Raw genomic sequence first — 20,033 nt, forward strand, 5'->3', positions numbered from 1 at the left:
CCTTGTACTGCTGCTGCCTGTCTTTACGGACGTATGTACGCCGTTGCTCTTCCAGGTGCCCTGTACTGCCGCGTGCCCCCTCGTGCCCCACGTGTGTGTGCCTTGTACTGCTGCTGCCTGTCTTTACGGACGTATGTACGCCGTTGCTCCTCGAAGTGCCCTGTACGGCCGTGTGCCCCCTCATGCCACACACGTGTGTGCGTAATGCTGCTGCCGCCAGTGTTTAGTGACACGTGCATACAACCTCGCTGCATCGTATGCTTTGTGTTGCCGTGTGCCCGCTCAGACACCACAACTGTGTGCGTCGTGCTGCTGCCAGCAGTGTTTAGCAACACGTGCATACAACCTCGCTGCATCATATGCTTCGTGTTGCCGTGTGCCCGCTCAGACACCACAACTGTGTGCGTTGTGCTGCTGCCAGCAGTGTTTAGCGACACGTGCATACAACCTCGCTGCATCATATGCTTCGTGTTGTCGTGTGCCCCCTCATGCACCACACGTGTGTGCATTGTGCTGCTGCCACCAGTGTTTATTGACATGTGCATACAACCTCGCTGCATCATACTGCTGCATGTATTCTTCAGCGCAAGAAGGGCAACGAAGTCCATGCGCATTGAAAAAGGAAGACAAGGTCTATGCCACAAAGACTTTGTCATGTTTATACACCTGTTCACCGCAGCAACCGACATCTGTTATGCTTGTCCGAGAATTCATTCATCTGTCAGAAAGCAGTGCCCACGACATGACAAACCAAACCCGACGCAGGTGACTTTTTTAAATTCTCGAGTTCCTGTGAAGTTTGACGTCAACACATATGAGGACACAGGCATCTTGCACGAGGAGTTTGAGATTAGAGCCCCTGTTAACGGATTGAATGCACGCAGAAGTTAGGCCCCGTGTACTTCCCTTTTCTAACGTGACTCTGAACATGGTTGACAAATTGCAAGTGGTCATCTTGGGATGATTTCTAGTGGAACGTCCTGGACAGGGTCCGAAGTACCGCATGGTGAGAGCACGCACAGCAACACGGAATCTGGGATTCAGAAGGCAATGATACTGTAGCCATGTCTATTTCGTCTAGCAGATTGCGATATGTGTGAAGCGAAAAAACTTGACCACGTCATGCATGGTATTGAGAAGCAGCTCTTTGCTGGTCTCGTGCTAAACCCGTCTACAAGTGTCAACAACTTTTTGAAGGAAGCAGTTGCCATCAAGCAACCACTACAGCTACACTACAGCCAGTATGACTGCCTATACAGCAGTGGACCAATTCACACGACAGGTGTGACTGTTGTGATAGCAACTGATGAGTGTTCTTTGTGCCAGCTGGTAAGGGCAGTCGGTGGTACAGAAGGAGGTCAAGAAGCTCACCACCACGTCGAATGAATGCGCAATTATGTCAGTCACTGAAGTCGTGTGCCGGGAGATAAGGCAAGCGCTTTCGTCTCCAGAGCCACACATTGAGACTCGCAAATGAAGCTATATGCAGACGTCTGCCGCCAGCCTCGTACCGTACAGACGCTGCAGCAGTGCTACCAGCAACTACTGCAAACAACGCCTTTGTACTACAGAGGAACTTTGACATTGATCCGATGAGCAAAACTGCCACTTGGGAGACCTCTGACTACAGGCCCCTGTGCTTCGATTGTGGGGAAGCAGGCCACATCTGTCAATATTGTTACGGGAAAGAGACAGACTCGAAGGAATAGGAACTGATGTAGTTACAACTGGTTAAGCGAGCAGCGCTGCTGATAGGAACAGCTCACGCCAGACTGTCTTGTTGTCGTCCTCTTCTTTGTCTTGTTGACCGTGATGCCACTGGTAAGTAGCAATATTCCCCTTATTGAGTTTGAGTTTGAGTTTATTGGTGACATAAGGGTTAGTTCATAATACGTGTATACAGATGAGGGTCCCAGAGTATAAATACTGAAAACGGGACCCGCGGAGTACCAAAGATTTCCATCCCCTACTCCTCGGTGCCATTTCAACGGAACACGTAACGTCAGTGCGAGCACGGCAGGCTGATGGGACGACTCCCCTGGGTTCCAGTTGCATTCCTCCTCTCCTGGATGTTATTCTCCATCCACTAGACGTAGAACCGTTGACATAGCGAGAGCGTGATCTCCCAGGGCATGCCGGGGAATCTAAGGGCAGTGACTTCGGGGGGGAAGGTTGCCAATCATCAAAGAGCTGAAATTGCCCCATTACCGCTGAATGAGGAGCCGAAAATGTGCAATGATTTGTCGAAACATGATATTATTGTCGTCGTAATATTACACTTACGATTGACGTTGATGGCGTGTCGTCGCTTGGTTCTCACTTTTTAATAATAAGTGAGAATTTGGAAGATAAGTTCAGGAAGGGGAAAATAGAATGGGCAGGACTACAGGATCTGGAGGGCAGTTACTGGAGTGCACCGCAGCAATCAAGATAGGGGAGTCATCCTTCATCGTAACTTTGGTTATTCTTTCTGACTGTTGGAAACGGGCAATTTTAGGCATGGATTTTTTGCGTCAATACTGTGCACTCGTCAATATACTGTACGTTGCACTCATTTTTTCATGCGGATAAAAGTGAAGAGCTACAAGCAAATTCCTGCAGGACATCATCAGCGCCACTTACCACCGTTATCGGGCCGCCTTGTTTCTGTCACGTGCAACACGCAGCATTACGGGGAAGTTCTCGCTGAACAAGTATTTGCGGTTTTGCTCTCTCAAGGTGTTGCCACAGCCAGAGGTGTCATCAGTGTAGTGCATGGGCAAGCAGAGGTCGTGTTGATGAAATTCACCAAAAATAGGGACACATTGGAGGATGCACTTCAATAGCTTACTTCTACGAGATTGCAGAGTTCCGCGAATGCTTTGCATTACTACAGGGAGAGCAGCGAGTAGCTTCATCACCACCAGCTGTTGACGTGCACGCACGAATTTATCACCACCACAGAGACAGCATCTTGTGGATGTACTGCAACAGTTCAGAGTGCATCTCGTCTACCTCGATGGCCAGCTAAATGCCACTGTCGAAGCATTGTATTACAACAGACGAGCTGGCAAAAGCAATTCGACCAAACCCTTACCACGTGGTGCCGAAAGTTCACGATGCAATGCAAGAACAGGTGAGTAAGATGCTTGACACTGATGCTGTATAGCCATCAAAAAGCTCTGAAGCATCGCCAGTAGTGCTCATTAATAAGCAAGACGGTAGTCTACGCTTGTGTGTTGACTGCTGCAAGCTGAACCCGGTGACGAAAAAACGCCAGGCATGTGCGGAACACACAGCACAGTTGCAGCAAAAGCTGGAGGAGCAGCCTTTCTGGACGCGTTGGGTTGGCTAGCACGGTGGAGCTTGCACCTTCAAGAATTCCATATAACGGTTGTGTACAAGTCTGGATGACAGTGCTTTGAGGCCGATTGCCTGGGAAGGTCACCGATAAAGCAAGACGAGGTCCATGCCTGATCCCTTTCAGTTTTTCCTAATTAAAGTGACCTGCCATGTTTTCGAGTTCTGATGTTTCTGCATTGTGATACTACGTGTTGCTGTGTGCCTCCCTCGTGTGCCACAAACGTGTGTGTTGTGCTGCTGCCATCAGTGTTTGACACGTGCATACATCCTCGCTGCATTGTGCTTCGTGTTGTCGTGTGCCACAAGTGTGTGCGTTCTGCTGCTGCCACGTGCATACATCCTCGCTACATTGTGCTTTGTGCTGTCGTGTGCCACAAGTGTGTGCGTTGTGCTGCTGCCACCAGTGTTTGACACATGCATACATCCTCGCTGCATCTTGGCTGCACTGTGCTTGGTGTTGTCGTGTGCCACAAGTGTGTGCGTTTCAAAGAAGGGAATTTTGAGGGCTCGTTTCTTTGTTTGACCCAACCTTAATGAAAACCAGCTTCATTATCAGCTAGTTTTGATTCAGGTTGTGTCAAAGTGTGTGTGCTGTGCTGCCACCAGTGTTTGCAATGCTGATAAAGACCATACATGGATTTTCTTACTGTTGTTTTCCACCGCCTTTACCTATTCAAATGTTTGATCTCATATCACGCAGCTTGCTTCATCTATCATATTTGACATGATGTAACTGTGTTCTATTCAGCAACGCTTCTCCCGCATAAGGCCTATTCCGGGCTGCTTCACTTAAAAAAAAGTAATTGGAGCACCTCACATGTGAAAATGCATCTGGTGTGTAGGTACTATGTTTACACACGGACTTTGAAACTACCTTGCATGCTTTAAAGGGGCCCTTGAACACTTTTGAAGCACCTATTTTTTATTTGCGTGTTGTGTAAACTGGTGACTTAATATACATTTACGCTTCTTTGTAGGGTAGGGCTTCCTTTAGAATGCAATTTTGGTTAGCATGGGACGAGGTTTTCTTGATCTTTTTAGCGGTTCATCAACGTCTGGAGCGACTGCACTGAAGGTGCATCCTGTGACCATAGGAACTTAATTCTGGCATGCTGTTTTCCAAAATCTAAATTTTCCTTAAGTGTGCAATCCTTCTTGTCGGTTGACATTCAGTCCTAGTTTAGACTTTTATTCCACTACATTTGGGCAAGTCGAGGAAACTCAGGACGACAGAAAGTTGAGCTAGTTCATAGGTTTAAAGTAGAGGTGTGCGAATATTGAAAATTTCGAATATTTTTCGAATAGTGTTTGCTATTCGATTCGATTCGCATTGAAATTTTACTATTCGAACGTCCCAAAAACAAATACAGTCAACACCCAATTAAAAGTGACCCCTTCAGATTTTTAATATACTTCACCACATTACAATCTCGCATTGCGGCAAAGTTGCCTTTCAAGCTCTGTTACGGTCACCCTTTGCCAAAAAACAACGTCCGATTGGAAGTGGTTCCTAGATTTTCCGTACGCTTCACCTCATTACACCCAGATATTGCGGCAAAGCTGCCTTTCAAGCTCCGTTACGGTCGATCAGTCACTGTTCGTGTTTTTAAAAGAAGTGCATGGCTTTCATGTCACATACCTAGGCAGTCCATAGTACAACCTCTGAAAAGAAGTTGTTGCTACATGAGCTACATTAGAGAAAGCACCTGACCATTACACTCATCAATGTTCATCGGTAGGGAACCTGTTTTTAAACATCAGTCACTGTTCGTGTATTTAAGATAAGTACATGGCTTTCATGTCACATACCTAGGCAGTCCATAGTACAACCTCTGAAAAGAAGTTGTTGCTACATGAGCTACATTAGAGAAAGCACCTGCCTCCCTGCCCTGGCCTCAAAGGCTTTGTGGAGGTATTTGTGCTCACACCATATCCCCATTGTTTTATCATCACAACCACTTGTCATTCATTCACTACGCACATGTTTTACGTCACACTCATGATTTTATTGCTTATATGTTTTAGTCGCCTTTAGTGCGAGGAATCGTAGGCCCCTATACAGCCACTTAACATAAGCATTGTTCACTTTCACTATCATATCCTGGCACTCTTTGGCCATTAAATGGCCCTTGCACCAATAAACGTCGCATGTCATCATCGTTTTCTACTGTTTCTGTGTTTGCACGCCGCACTCTTTTTTTTGTTAGGCTATGTAATATCTGACAACTGTGTTTCCTGTTCAACAGTGTGAATGAAACGGCACGGTCAGGCATGTTGCAAGTATGGCTATAGCGTTGTGCAGCACTCTGGACAAGTTGGTAATCCATCACTTCTCTACGATTGTGCGATAAGACGTGGACAAGTGAAAAGAAGACACTCACGGCGCAAGGTGTGTTGCGCTGAGTGTGTCTTCTATTGTGGTTTTCATGTCTTTTTTGTTTCGCAATCGTGTTGAAGAAATTGGTAGACTTGATCAAACAAGCAAGCATCATTGACAAACTCTTCTACATAGGCGCTTCAAGCTTGTGTGCAAACTTCTCCTGCATAGGCACTCTAAAGTCATTTTATTGACAGCGCTTTGGAACGTCACTGTCGAGATAAAGGTGGTCAGGGGACAGCTTGAAAATTGAGAAAAGTAGAGACATTCTTGATCAGCCCCATCACTCATGTTCTTGCTGCAGTAATGTGTCCATCCTTCAGTCTATGCAAAGTACAAGAATAAAAAAAAGTAGGCGCTTGAACTCTGTTAGAGGGCCACTTCAAAGGATAGATAGCCATAATATCCACTCGCGTATATTTTGTTGATATTGTGCCTAATTTTCCCAGCATGTTTGATGTTCTTGATGTGATTGGTTGAAGCTTGTTGGGAACGTGGCCGTTCTGCAATACTTATTTACAATTTTTGTATGTGCCGAAAGTGCAAAAGTGGTGCATGATGCAGTGCGTCATCAATAAACGCAATGTTACTGGGTTTTCGCGGGTCCTCGAAAACTGCTGCGCTTGGAAATCTCATTTGCAAGGCCTTGAGAAACGTAGAGTATTTTGTGGAAGTTGAGAACCCTTAATTTCCGGGCAATGCATAAGTGTGACTAATATGTGGAATCCTTTTTTCTAAAGGAGCCAAATCCAGAAACCGAAACTGGGCTAAATTTCACGGGAGCATGAAGCGCACCTAAGTATCTTTCACCTTTAAAACATTTGTGATCAGGATGGGGCAATTTCTTATCATAACGTGGACTCAAAAAAGTAGTTTTGAATCAAAAGCGAGCCAAATCCAGCATCTGTATGGATGAAACAGAGGCTGATCCATTAAACCAGCGCTGTGTAAACAACGTCCAGAACAACCAACATGGTCGAATCTAATCTGTTTCATATGTCTCCTACTTGCTTTGCTATCGTGCTTTCGTTCCACAATTGCTTTTTCTTGGGCGACTTGGTACTCTCTGAAGGACATTATGTTGTAGGACAGAACTCGAAAGAGTAGGAGGCTGACTTTCCTACCTTAAAATCCGAAGCAAGTGCCCCCCTCCTGTTTCGAAAGATTTGAAACATGCCCCAATGACAGAGCAAGCACCCCCCCACCCTCTCCTCCCGCCATTTTCAGTATTTCATTCACTATTTCGGAAACGGGAAATGCTTGCATATTCAATAGAGCATTTCATTGGAACTACGGGGGTGCACTTCTTATTCCTAGAGATTCTTCCTCCGCCATCTTGAATTTTGCTCAATGACCAAGCAAGGGCCCCCCTCCAAATCTTGTCGGATTATCTTTCACCTTAGCGTCGAGCGCTTGCTCAAGATTTTATGGTACTTGTTTCTGCCTCTTGGTGTTTATTTTCGAGTTCGGCGCTACAGTATTATGTCCTTCTTTCACTCCAAAACTGTATATTTGAAATAGAAGATAACGGAAATGAAGATCTTGGCCACCAATCTATTCCTTGAAGAAAAAGTAGTGATCCCAAACGGCGCAGCATAAAACGAGCTAAGAAGATGAAGAACTGAAGCATTTTTTGGAGGCCTTATAGATGCCAAGAACAAGAAAAAGCTGCCCACAGTCACGAATGGTGCACATTTTGCCTGGAAGAACCACTGTTTCTACAAGTCTAGTCATCGACGGAAGCACAAGGATAGTGTTACTTTTGTAGCAACACATTGCTATATCATTCATTCGCTGGGAGTTCGTTTTTTAACAAGCTAATTCAAGCCCAAATGAAAAGTTGCAATCTATAAGAGCCAAATCCAAATTTCACTCCTGAATGTTGACAACAGTGGGCTATATAGCTTTTAGCCTTCTTGAAAACTTTTCAGCGCGAACTGAACGGAGCACAAAGAAGAGGACACAAGACGAGCGCTGTCTAAGAACTGAAGTTTATTGAAATGCATCAGTTCCAACTCGCCCACCTATCTACTTTAGATATAGATTTTAGGTATCTGGGTGACGTGAGCACACTGGCAAAAAATTGTTGTTGCAGGCCCGACCGTATTTTCAGAAGTAAAAAACTAAGTTTTTGTCAGTTTCACTTAAGATAAACTACGCTCTTTTATAAAAGAATGCCACATATGTTCTTGTCTGTGATGACTCTGTGTATGATTACCTCCATCAGTGGAACATGAATTTCCACATGAGGTGATACAACACATTAAAAAGAAAGCAAGCATACTCTTGCCACTATCACTCGCAAAGTATCTGAAACTTTTCATGGACAGACAAAAATGTAAATTTACATTTTTTTACAGCCGTTCTGGAGCATGTTCACTACATTAAAGTGGCGAGTTGGTTATGTTGATGTATAATTGCAAAATGCTCCACTGAAACAAAATTTGCGCACAGACGAAATAAGATGACAGAAACTAGTGGTCATGTTAGCAAGAGACCAACAAGAAAGTAGTCAAGTACGCTATGTTGATTTAGACACTTCCAGTCTGCACATGGTACACAACACCTACAAGCACATGCAACTGCCAGTAAGTGCTGAGTGGACATTATGGTGTCTACTATCATCGCATTGTTTCAAAATTCCTCAGTGAGCCAAGAGGTCTTCTCAGTGGTGTCTGGGAAGAAAAGATTGCCACTAAAATATGTAGCCCTTACATTCGTTGAAAACAATTCAGTTATTGAACGAGCTCTTTGCAGCCAAAGTGTGCTTCCTTTGATAACTTGATTCATTCATGTGGCAACTGACTAGTCACACCAAAAGTTCTGTTTGCCTTCGTAGTTGCAGTAATTCTAAAAAAAATTTCTTGCTGATTGTAACGTGCAAGGCTCATCCCCCTTCCAACTCTGTCCATGCAAACTAAGACTGTATACATTCCCGGTACTACTTCCACCCCGCACTCCGCTCTGCTTGTTTTCTTTCTTTTATTTAGACTTTTTCCTGTTTTTTCTCCTGATCGGACACACCAATCTGTCTTAACAGCCCAACGCCGTATGTTCTTTTCCTTCACCCACCTTTTCTGCACTTGCTCTCTTCTCCTCCTCCATTTCTGTCATTGGGGAGAGGGATTAAAGCGTACACATACACAGCGCTAGGGAACACAGTTGCTGCCTTGCCAAAGACAAGTCTGTTTGTCGAAATGTCGGCTCCAGCAACACCCACCTTAAAGGATTTTTCATCTCTGCAAGCTGCCACGTGCCACTGAACTTACGTTTTATTTGGATACACATGTGCATTGTATGCCCCAGCAAATAGGAAATTCTTGTAATCATTATTTCCATCTACCACACTCTACAGCAGAACTTTTAGGCCCACGTACAGTCAATGTTACACAGTGTCGTTGCCATTACCACATCATTTCCTATGCATCACCGCACACATTTGGGGCTCCTATACAGACATAGAACCTTGCTCTACAAAAAAAATGCTACGTCCTCATCATCGCTATCACATTCAGTGTCACCTATTTATCCAACAAGTGCATGGAATTTCGAAATCGTTGGCCGCCTTATCATAGGTTGCTTATCCCGGTCACGATAATGTATTGTTTTAGACTGTTCATTCAGAAATGACCAAAGGCCTGGATAATTTTTTGTGGAGGTGTTTATTTATCACAGGTGGCATATGTGCAAGAAATAGCATTTTCTCTAGTAGCACGACGCACTCATTGTAATGGAGCAAACATGCCACAAAATACATTGGAAAAGGCCCTAAAAACACTTCATCTTATTAGTACAAAAGTTATTGCGTTATTTCAGCACCTTTATACACTGACAACGATGATTTACAACACATAAAATGCACTTGTGTCTTATTGCAAGGACAATTGCCTTTTTAAAACATTCGTTGCTCCTGTTACACTGGGTTCTGTTTTCAAGTGAGACAGCCCTGCAGCTGTCATATGCTGAGACAGAAATGGGAGCACCTTGACTTCATTCTTGATTGAGGCCCAAGAAGTCTCCCGAGAATATTGAGATAGCCAGTAAGCTCTATAGATGTCAGCGTATGGTGTATCGTACATTTACATTCATTACATCACACTCTTACTGTTCTGTGTCTCTCACGATGGTAGCTGAGCATGCTGTGCTGTTGCACTGTCAAGCTCGAGAATGCTGGTTCAAATCCAGGCCATGACAGCCACAGCTCAGTGGGGGCAAAATTGAAGAAAATGCCATAATGTTAGATGTAGGTGCATGTTGCAGAATTTGAGGTGCTCATAGTTAATGCTGAGTTCTCTTCTGTGGTATGCCTCATTATCACTCTGTGGGTTTGGCACATGAAATTATCCAGTGCACTTAAAGTTAGTGTTTTTATGCAGCAGACAGATGCCCTTCCTTGTCGTCAGTGCTTTGCTTGTAAAGCATCCAGCAGCTTTGCAAGAAGCTCACAATATTACGCTGCATGAATGGTGGCACCTTGTCACCAATACTCTGTCAGATGCGTACCACTGAACTTCATGAAGTGGTCAAGGTGGCCAATTGAGATGGTAACACAGCAATGTGATTTGTGGTTGGTCATTCAGAGTGTTCAGCTTGTGATATTTAGTGACCAGTGCACATTTGTAAACAATGCAGTATGCCTCGATTGTGGCACTGCACGTCACACGTACAATCAAACATGACTAGTGCACATTTGTAAACAATGCACTATGCGTCGCTTGTGGCACTACACGTCACACGTACAATCAAACATGACCAGTGCACTTTTGTTAACAATGCACTATGCGTCGCTTGTGGCACTACATGTCACACGTACAATCAAACGTGACTAGTGCACATTTGTAAACAATGCACTATGCGTCGCTTGTGGCACTACACGTCACACGTACAATCAAACATGACCAGTGCAGACTTGTTAGCATTGCAGTACACCGCACTTGTGGTGCTGCGCGTCACAAAAAAAAAAAACATAACTTCCACACACGTATAAAAGACAAAAGGTATTAAACGAAAGACATAAACAAACTTATATAACGAAAGGAAAAAAGGTGCCACAAGTAACTGTTTTGTCAAGGCAAGTAAAATTAAAATTCAAGCATTAAAAAACAAAAACTGAAATAACAAAAGTTACTGTGGTGGCTGCGGCGGCTGTTGCCCTGGCATGGGCTGCTGTGGCAGTACCACCACAGTACTTGTTGCTAGTGTGGCGAGGGGCGAAAGGTTCTCCTCCAGTCTTCGGAGTCGCTCCTCCTGCCGGCGTCCAATCTCGCACAACTCCTTGACTGCATCAGCCACCGATTTGAGCCCTTTTTCGAGGACCGCCGTTTGCTGTTCAAAATTATTGCAGAATTGAAAGTGTAGTGTTCAGAATCGATGCGCAGTGTATTGTATGATGAAGTACGATATTACAAAGTAAGCAAATGCCATGTAAACGTTATGGTAACATTTGACACACAACCTAGTCATTATAGCTAAGCATATTTGGCAGGAACATGCCGAGTACGTAGGCTTCGCTTCGTTTCTCAAACGTGGTAGCTGCATTCCAATGTGAAAAAATGCACTTGCTCATCTTAATTGCACAAGGGGGTGAAGCGTCGAAACACGGACACAAGAGATGAGAGCAAGAAATCACAGTATATGTTGTCTTGTTATCTTCTGTGTCTCTGTATGCACGTTTCTTTCTTTTGTAATGAATGCTAGCGAACTAGCTCAAGTTTATGTCATTATAAGCTCTTGCTAACCTATAGGTTTGTTTACATGCATGTTACTGAACCACAGGTAGACAAATTCAATAGGCAGTGCAATACTACAATAAGCTTCATTAGTTCTTTCATTGTTTTGTTTTGTGCAAAAAACAACTGCATTATTAAAATATGCCAGCCATGCTGTAATGCTTGGGTCCGTTCCTTTCTGGGATCCTAATTTTTATTTGCATTCGTTGCGTCCACCCGGCCATGTTGGTTTTTCCTAATGCTCTCGCATTTAGTTTGCCGATGTCTGTTCTTGCCGTTCCTGGGTAGATATAAAGTGTGAATCACCTGTGGTGCATACCCGTTTACAGCGGCCCGTGACAAACGGGTATGTGCCACACGTATCTGGAGAAAGGGGTTTTGACGACGTGCGCGACACGCTTTTCACGTTATTCATGTCATCATCAGGCATACTTGTCAAACCCTCTTACCCTCCCATTTAAGGAAGCAATCACGAGGGCACCCAAACATAGGCGGCTGGACAGACAGACTGACAGACGGACACAACATTCAAAGTGCCTTGGGTTCGCTAAGAAATGCTTTCCATTTAATAGGTGTGAGTTAGCGCATCAGCCTACTTGATATATATTTCGACCATGAGGAGCATGTACCTTGCGTGTGGCCTCCACTTGCTCGCGCTGGGCTTTGCACAGCTGCTGAAATGCAAGCACGCTTTGTCTGCCATGGTCAATGGCTTGAGCCAGTAGGTCCTCCTGGCTGGCTTGCGGAGACGAAGTGCCTGCAACAAATGCCCGCCACAATGCTGACATTTTAGGTACACACAACTGTAATTGTGATTGCTTGTGATTATTATGTACATACACTAGAAGAACTCAGAATTTAGCAAAAATTTTCCGCACGCTTGCAACAACATTCTAAAGAGAGCATGTTTCTTGTGTACCAATTAGGGCAATGCATCACAAACATGTCATGCTCTGCCATAGCAAGACACCTTGCGAATGCAAACAAAGGCAGCGAAGAAGACATGTGAGGTGTAGTGAAAGGTAAAGGTATACTTGCAAATTGCATACAGCATTTGAAACCTAATGATTTCATGCATGACAGGGAAAGTACAGCTGCATATAAATATACTACTTCATGTTTAGTTATTACGTTAGCACACAGTGTAATGTAAATAATAATGCTAAACAGCCCAGAGGGGATTATGGCATACCCTTGTTGGAAAGTATTTTTAGTGTCGGAGTCTGTCACTTCCAGTGGGAGAGGTCACCTGGTTTCGAAAGATGAACCTAGCTGAACAATGATTTCCCGTTTAAAATGGGTGCTGTAGTTACATTAGTCGCTGTAATGGCTGTAACATTATGCTTCAGCATATTGCGCATGCAAGCAAGGCACACGGTTATGGCTCGTTTTACACATTCACTTATGATCTGCAAGCTGCCTTACGTGCACGCCCGAAGCCAGCTGTGCGACGTGGGCCAAACCCACGCCTTCCAGTGAATGTGCCCTGCCTTGGAGCTGGTGGGCACGGCTGCCTGCTTGGGAGGCCACTTGCACCAGGCTGGGTTGCGTGTTCTTGGGCTGCCACTGGCGCGTCTGGTTGCTGGTCGTCCTGCATATGCGCATGCAAAATTAATGTCACAGTAAATTCAGGCAAAAAAATGTGCAATGTAGCTTACTTCTACAAAGATTATTGCGGCTCCTTTGCACTGCTATAACTGCAGCATTTATGATGCACTAAGTTACATTGAAGTGCCTCCGAATTCATCCATAGTTTATGTACATTCATGTACAGGCTCCACCTGGCAAGATGTTTGTAGTCACATGCAACACTTACAACAATAAGGGTTGTGCACAATTTTTTTCTCCCCTTTCTGGTATTACCTCTAGTGTACGTCAAGGTATTGTACTCGGACCCCTACTTATTTAAATTGCCTCAATGCCTTGCAAAGTAATGTATCTTGTTTAGCTGTGTGCGAATATTTGCCTGCTATTGCACTCCCTGCCATGTCATTACTTGTTCCACTCACTATGTGGCACTCCACAATGATCAGAGCATATCAGTGATTTGTGTTCTATGTGCATCTGCTCTGTGGATGTGTGGAAGCACAATACAATTTATTTCTCTTGAGAAACTCGTATGTGTCACTAACTATTTCAATAGTAACACATTGAGAAGTGAAGTGAAAAAATACAAGTATTCAGGAGTCTTTGTCATGCACAATCTTTCATGAACACATGACTTCTATTTCGGATACAGCTTTTACATCATTAGAAATTATGATTCCTGTACCGCCACTGGGCTCCTGTACCACCAGCAGCTTGTCTGTCATCATCGAACTTAAATGAAAAAGCATCGTCAACATTGCAAGAAATGCACAATGGCTTTGCCTGTACCTGGTACCTGATTTTATGGCAGTACACAAGTTCCCACATTTTTCATCCTTTGAACATTCCATCTATTCATGGAATGCTCTCCTACATGGCATCACTTCCAGTTTTCAAAATGAGTTCATGCTGTGATAACATGCATTATTTCACGGTTTCGTCTGTGTAAAACTTAGTGTATTCTTTCTTTGCTGCATTTTTGCACATGCTAATCAAAGACTTTTGTTGATCATCTTTGCAATGCGTTCATGTTCTACTTTATGTTGCTAATGTCACGTTTCTACTTGCCGATGTACTCCCGTGTGTATTCTTTACTTCTTTCTTACTATGCATTCTGATATTTTTCACGACTGTTGCTGTTACCAGTAGCAAAGAAGTTGCCCAAAGCAGTTGGAAAATTTCATTTGGACACAATTACAATGAACGTGAAATTTCAAATTGTGTTTTAAAACACCTATTCTATAAATCCACTCGGCCGACTTGGTCATGCCAATTATTTTGAAGGGGCTTGACCAACATAACAAATTGGTAACACATGTGAATTCCAAATGGATTGACCTACTAGGCTAGTCGCTGGCTGCAGTTCATCCATTGAGAAAACCGTACAGCACAAATTTGATTTCCGAGTTGTGTTCAGTGGGCAGCAACCTAACCAATTGGTAGCACAAACAAAATCCAAATGGTTTGTCCAGTTACGTGAGGTGCTCAGGCACATCCATCCCATTGGGGATAATTGTGGCCCTGAAGGGAGTGAGCTGTTCATTTCATTGGAGACACACCAACAAGCTTTGAAATATTTTGCTATCAAGACTTAGCAAACCGTGTAGTTGTATTGCATGAGCTGAACATTACATAACATTGCCTGCACACAAATGAAGCACAAAAAATTTCATCACTGATACCTCGCAAATTCAGTTCAGCAGACATAGTCTCGCTGGTCATGCCGGTAAATTTTGGCCCAGTAACCTTTGCCAGCTTTTCAAGACAAATAGGTAATTCTCATGGCCCACTCAACAATGCAAACATGAAATCAGTGCCGCTCTGCACCCACCACACTGAAGTTATTTCGAGACTGATGATAGCGCAGGTGTTACCTTTAAAAGATATTTTCTTGTTTGTTAGCTTTAATAGTTTCTGTGATGTCCAATTGAAACCAACTGGTTCAATTCTCAATACAACCAGCCACTTTGAAGGCCCTCACCTTCCTCCTATTTCTACGTTCCACCATGACACCTTTCCAAGAGGCATTTGATCAACAGTGCACCTAATACATATAACGCTCATAATATCACCTGACATTTCATACAAGTATGAAATGGAAGTAATACCAATATGGCATTTAACAAGGCCCAGCTGGAGCTGTCCTACAACTAAGTAGTCGCATAACCATGCCCAAATGGAATGCACAATAGCAACTGGTCTCGTCACACTGTCAAATTTGAATGCTTAATAGCAACTAGACTTGTAGTGATGTTCTAACATTCCAGTTGGAAGAACAATGTACCTATGGGTTCACCACAATTGGAATCGCGCAATCTTTTGGACTATCCAGCAATAAAGTAAGAGACAAAACGGATGATTGTACAACACTTGTCAAGGCCATTTGGAACTGTCATGTCCAGTTAAACTATCCCTTTGAAGTGCTACATTCCAGTCAGTTTCCAGTTTGTTCCATTTTGGGGCCAATCAATAATACAGGGTCCGACCACTTAGTTCATTTGATTGTTTTGATTGTGTCACAGAACAAATGGAGTACAGACAACGGTTACCTTTCGAATTAGACATTTAAGATCATCCATTTCGAACATGTTGGATAATGTAAAACACCAACTGGGGCCACTTTAGAACACTTTAAATTTGAAATCAGCATCGTTGTTTATTTTCCCTGAGTTCACAAAGCATTTGTTGTTATTGTATTAATGTTCTGTTTTACTATGTTTGAATATTCATTTGCATGTACCACTGCCTTCCCTGCTTTTTAAAAAAATGATTACTTGTTTACAATTATGTAGCCGTACTTTCCTTCCATCACTGAATGATCTACTGAAGGTCGGTTGAGTAATTGTGAATTAGAAAATAAAATGTTGTTCCCAACTTTAGGTGTACTGTATTTCCATTACTTTGGCACACAGTATTCCTTCTTTCTCTCCACAGAGAGTAATGTTACGCAGCTTAGAATATCACATTCAGGTACTCACGTCGGACTCGGAAAAATAAGGTGGGTCCCCCAGGCCTTGGGTGCATGCTGGGCCCACCAAAGCGAGGACTCTACCTTTGAGGCCACAGAGTATTCCTCCACCTGTCGCCCTACATGTTATTGAACAATGAACTGTTAAGTTGGCATTCATAATTTCAGTTTTATTCGCTTTGTGGAAACTGCTTCACATCATCACGTGAAGTTTTCCTTTGTTTTAAAATCCAACTGTTCATTTAGTCATAAACTGAACAATCTGCACCGTCTGTTGTGTGAGAAATAATCACTATAAGTGCCGTACTTTATTCTCGCAAACTTACTCAAGGTTATGAGCCTATTCAGGCATTTTTGTCACTAAATACTGCTAGCTAAACAGGATGTTTTGAAATACTCAATTTTCATGAACTATTCAGTATGTGACACACTGTGTACACAGAAGTGACATAAAAAGTTCATTGCAAAACTCTGTCCTCTATCGTAACACGATCTTTGCTTCCTCATTCTTTTCCCCGCAACAATATTACGAAGCTTATAATGTAATGTAACTGTATCCTTTGTCACTGCCTTAGAATGTCAATTATATTTACATTTCAGCATGTGGCTCCTATCTCATAAGCCGTACTTTCGATGCGCGCATATGCATTGACATAGCGATTAGACACCCCCCCTTGATATTTTCCCGCGAGCAGAGTCGCCGCTCTTTACTTTTGACCAGAGGCACATGTACTCAATTCCTGCGCTTCAAGACACAATACCTCTCAGTTTTTAGAAATCACATCTTACTCACCTCATTTCGCTGGCGTAGTCGCCCGCGTAGCGCCTACAACGGTGCGCGAATTTCGTCCACCAAATTCGCCATTCCCTTGCCGACCGAATTGGTGGGCCTTCATCATTCAGGAGCCTGGCAAGCTCCTCCCACAAACGATTCCTATCAAAAGCCGTGGACGTAGAATCCAATTCCCCTGCCCGAAACACTAAGCGGGAATGCCGCTCCATAAAGTTAATTAAAATTTCTTCCTGCCGATTTGAAATTCTGGAACTCGGCATGGCGATTTGGTAGACGTCGTGTCTGCGAGAAAAGTGACCGTCTGTCCGCTTTGCGAGATTGACGAAAAAATGCTCACGACAAATTTCATTAATTTGTGTGCTTTATTGGTAACATACAGCCTGTGATACTGTATTTATTGATATTCTGGAAACCGCATACGAAGAGAAAAAGCTACAATGAACAGAACTGTCGTCTGTTCGCGTAGCGCTTACTTGAAAAACTCGTACAGCAGACGACGCCTAGCGCAGTGGCCTGTATCATTTAACATCGCTGTAGTACGTGCGCTCTCCTTTCGGTCTGCTATGCAGATGTGTATCACAACACTACGAGTATTTCGTAATACGCAAGCGGTTACGATGAGTAGGCAGAGAAAGAATTTCGCTGCTTGCTTACAGCCCGCTATAAAGCGAAACCTGCTTGAAATTCGAGCTGTTAGTTGGCACGATGTCGCTGCGGTGGCACGCTACAATTGAACTGTCTGAGTACGCCGTGTCAGCGATTCTGCCGTCTGCGGCGTCGCGCGCTTTACCACATGGACCATTCTGTGCTTGAGGGGAAACAATCGCCGCCCTATCTGTCGGCGACCGGCGGCGCGCCTTTGCTTGTCTTGGCACAAAAAAGAAAAGAAAAACGTCATTCCCCCATTGGAAACACGCCTCAACTCATTTCCGACACGAAAAAACAATGTAACAAGATACCCGTGCCCTGCATAGTATCGCGATACAGGCGATACATCGTAAATGTATTTCACTACTGAGATACAAATGCTATGAGATCTTGGTTGAAGCGACAATTATTAGACCCAAGGCCACGGAAGAGAATGGGCCGAACGTGCACACACCCGATGATGATGAGAATGACACACGGTGACGATGAGGACAGAGAGACCAACGGATGATGATGATTATGATAATGCACAGATGAGAAAGAAGCACATAACTAGTGCCCACACTAATTTCCCCCACGTGTAAGCGGACATCCTGGCCGCTGCAAGTCAAGGTGACGGGGAACGTCGGGTGAAGGGTTTCATGCGAGAAACGTGCACAATCTCGGTGCTGCGGTAACGGCGGTCTGTTGGGACTACGAGTGGCGTCACTCGATAATTAACAGGATAAGTCAGTTCCAGTACTATGTACCGGCCGATGAAGCGCGGTTGAAACTTGTCACAGAGACCAGGCGTGCGAATAGGTGTCAAAAGCAGCACCTCGTCACCAGGTCGAAAAGATACAACGCGATGGGATGCGCCGTAAATGATCTTCCGCTCTTGTTGTCTCACTTCTGTGTTGATGCGAGCATGATGGCTGGACTGGGCCAGTCGAGAAATGTAGTCTTCACTCTTGAAGTCTTCGCTCTTGAAGAGGGAAACGTCGAGAAAGGTAGCAGGGGGACGTCCGTAAACGAGGTAGAACGGCGAGTAGCCGGTTGTGCGCTGAACGGCCGTGTTGTAGGCGAAGGTGAGGAATGGTAGCAGGGTATCCCAGTTTTTGTGGTCCGGTTGGATGTAGACGGCTATCATGTCAGCAAGAGTACGATGAAACCGCTCGGTGAGACCATTGGTCTGAGGGTGGTAGCTTGAAGCTGTCTTGTGATTAGTTCCGAAAGCGCGCAGTACTTCATTTAACATTTGTGACAGGAACACCCTTCCACGGTCGTTGGAATTACTTGCAACAGGCCTAGCCGTATATGGCTGCTCATGTTTCCTGCTTACTTATTGAGATGAAACCATCTCATGCAAGGCTGGTAGTGATCAAGGAAGAAAGCGACAAGCGCTCTTTTCTGTAGACTTGCCGTTGGCCATGGACCTAGTATTTTCGTCAATGTGAAAGGCCTTCTATCTAAAAGTAGCAGACTTGCTCGTAATACTTTTCGTTGTGGTTCATATTTTGTGCAATCGATAAGTAGATGATGTACATCGCATTCCAATAGATACCAGGTCACTGCAACATTCCAGGAAACACTGCAGCGGACGCCGCGGCAACTCGGGCACACAATAACGAAGAGACAATTAGCCTTCCAATTTCTCACAATGAAATCCGCCTACTCCTGAGACAGACAACCTTTAGCCTCACCAAAGACAAATGGTTCGATGAAAAGTCTAAAAGTTCGGACTTATATTTAATAGACCCTGACATAAAACTATGCATTCCATCAGACTTGAGAGAAAATAGGAGATTTGAAGCATTAGGCCACCGCCTACGGCTTGGCACAGCACTTACGCGACACTTCCTACACAGGATAAAACGTGCATCTAGTACAGAATGTTTCTGCGGCCACCCTGACTAAGATGTACATCATCTACTTATCGAGTGCACAAAATATGAATCACAACGAAAAGTATTACGAGCAAGTCTGCTACTTTTAGACAGAAGGCCTTTCACATTGACGAAATTCTAGGTCCATGGTCAACGGCAAGTCTACAGAAAAGAGCGCTTGTCGCCTTCAAGAAGTTTCTTGAAGAATCGAATAATTTATGGAAATATTGACCTACTGCACACGATGTCGACTTCCCCTTCATACTGAAGGAATTGTGTTATGTTTGTGATAGTGCGTTTGATTTTATGTGTCATCATTTGTGTCAGTGTGTTTTCCTGTGTATGTCAAGCAATACAGAATATTTGAGTTTGAACGCATACAGGTGAACTGATTTTCCCTTTTGAACTTGTCATACAACACTTGTGTACATATGAACCTATTAGACGTATATGAACTGCCATGTGATGTTCGGCTGTGCGTATTTTCTACATATGATCCTATTAGACGTTTTAGACGTTTATGAACTGCCGTGTGATGTTCGGCAGTGCGTATTTTCCTATGTGTTCTACTGTATTGCATTTTGTGCCCTTATTAATCTTGTTACTACATATTCTGCCTTCTAAGCGAAAAGGAGTAGCCGGTGCCACTATAATGGCACCAACCTCTCCTATTTCATCATTTCAAAAAAAAAAGCTATGTTTGATTACGCCGAACGATGCTTCC

The sequence above is a fragment of the Rhipicephalus sanguineus genome, chromosome 5 (assembly GCF_013339695.2).
Source record: "Rhipicephalus sanguineus isolate Rsan-2018 chromosome 5, BIME_Rsan_1.4, whole genome shotgun sequence".
NCBI classification, from domain to species: domain Eukaryota; kingdom Metazoa; phylum Arthropoda; class Arachnida; order Ixodida; family Ixodidae; genus Rhipicephalus; species Rhipicephalus sanguineus.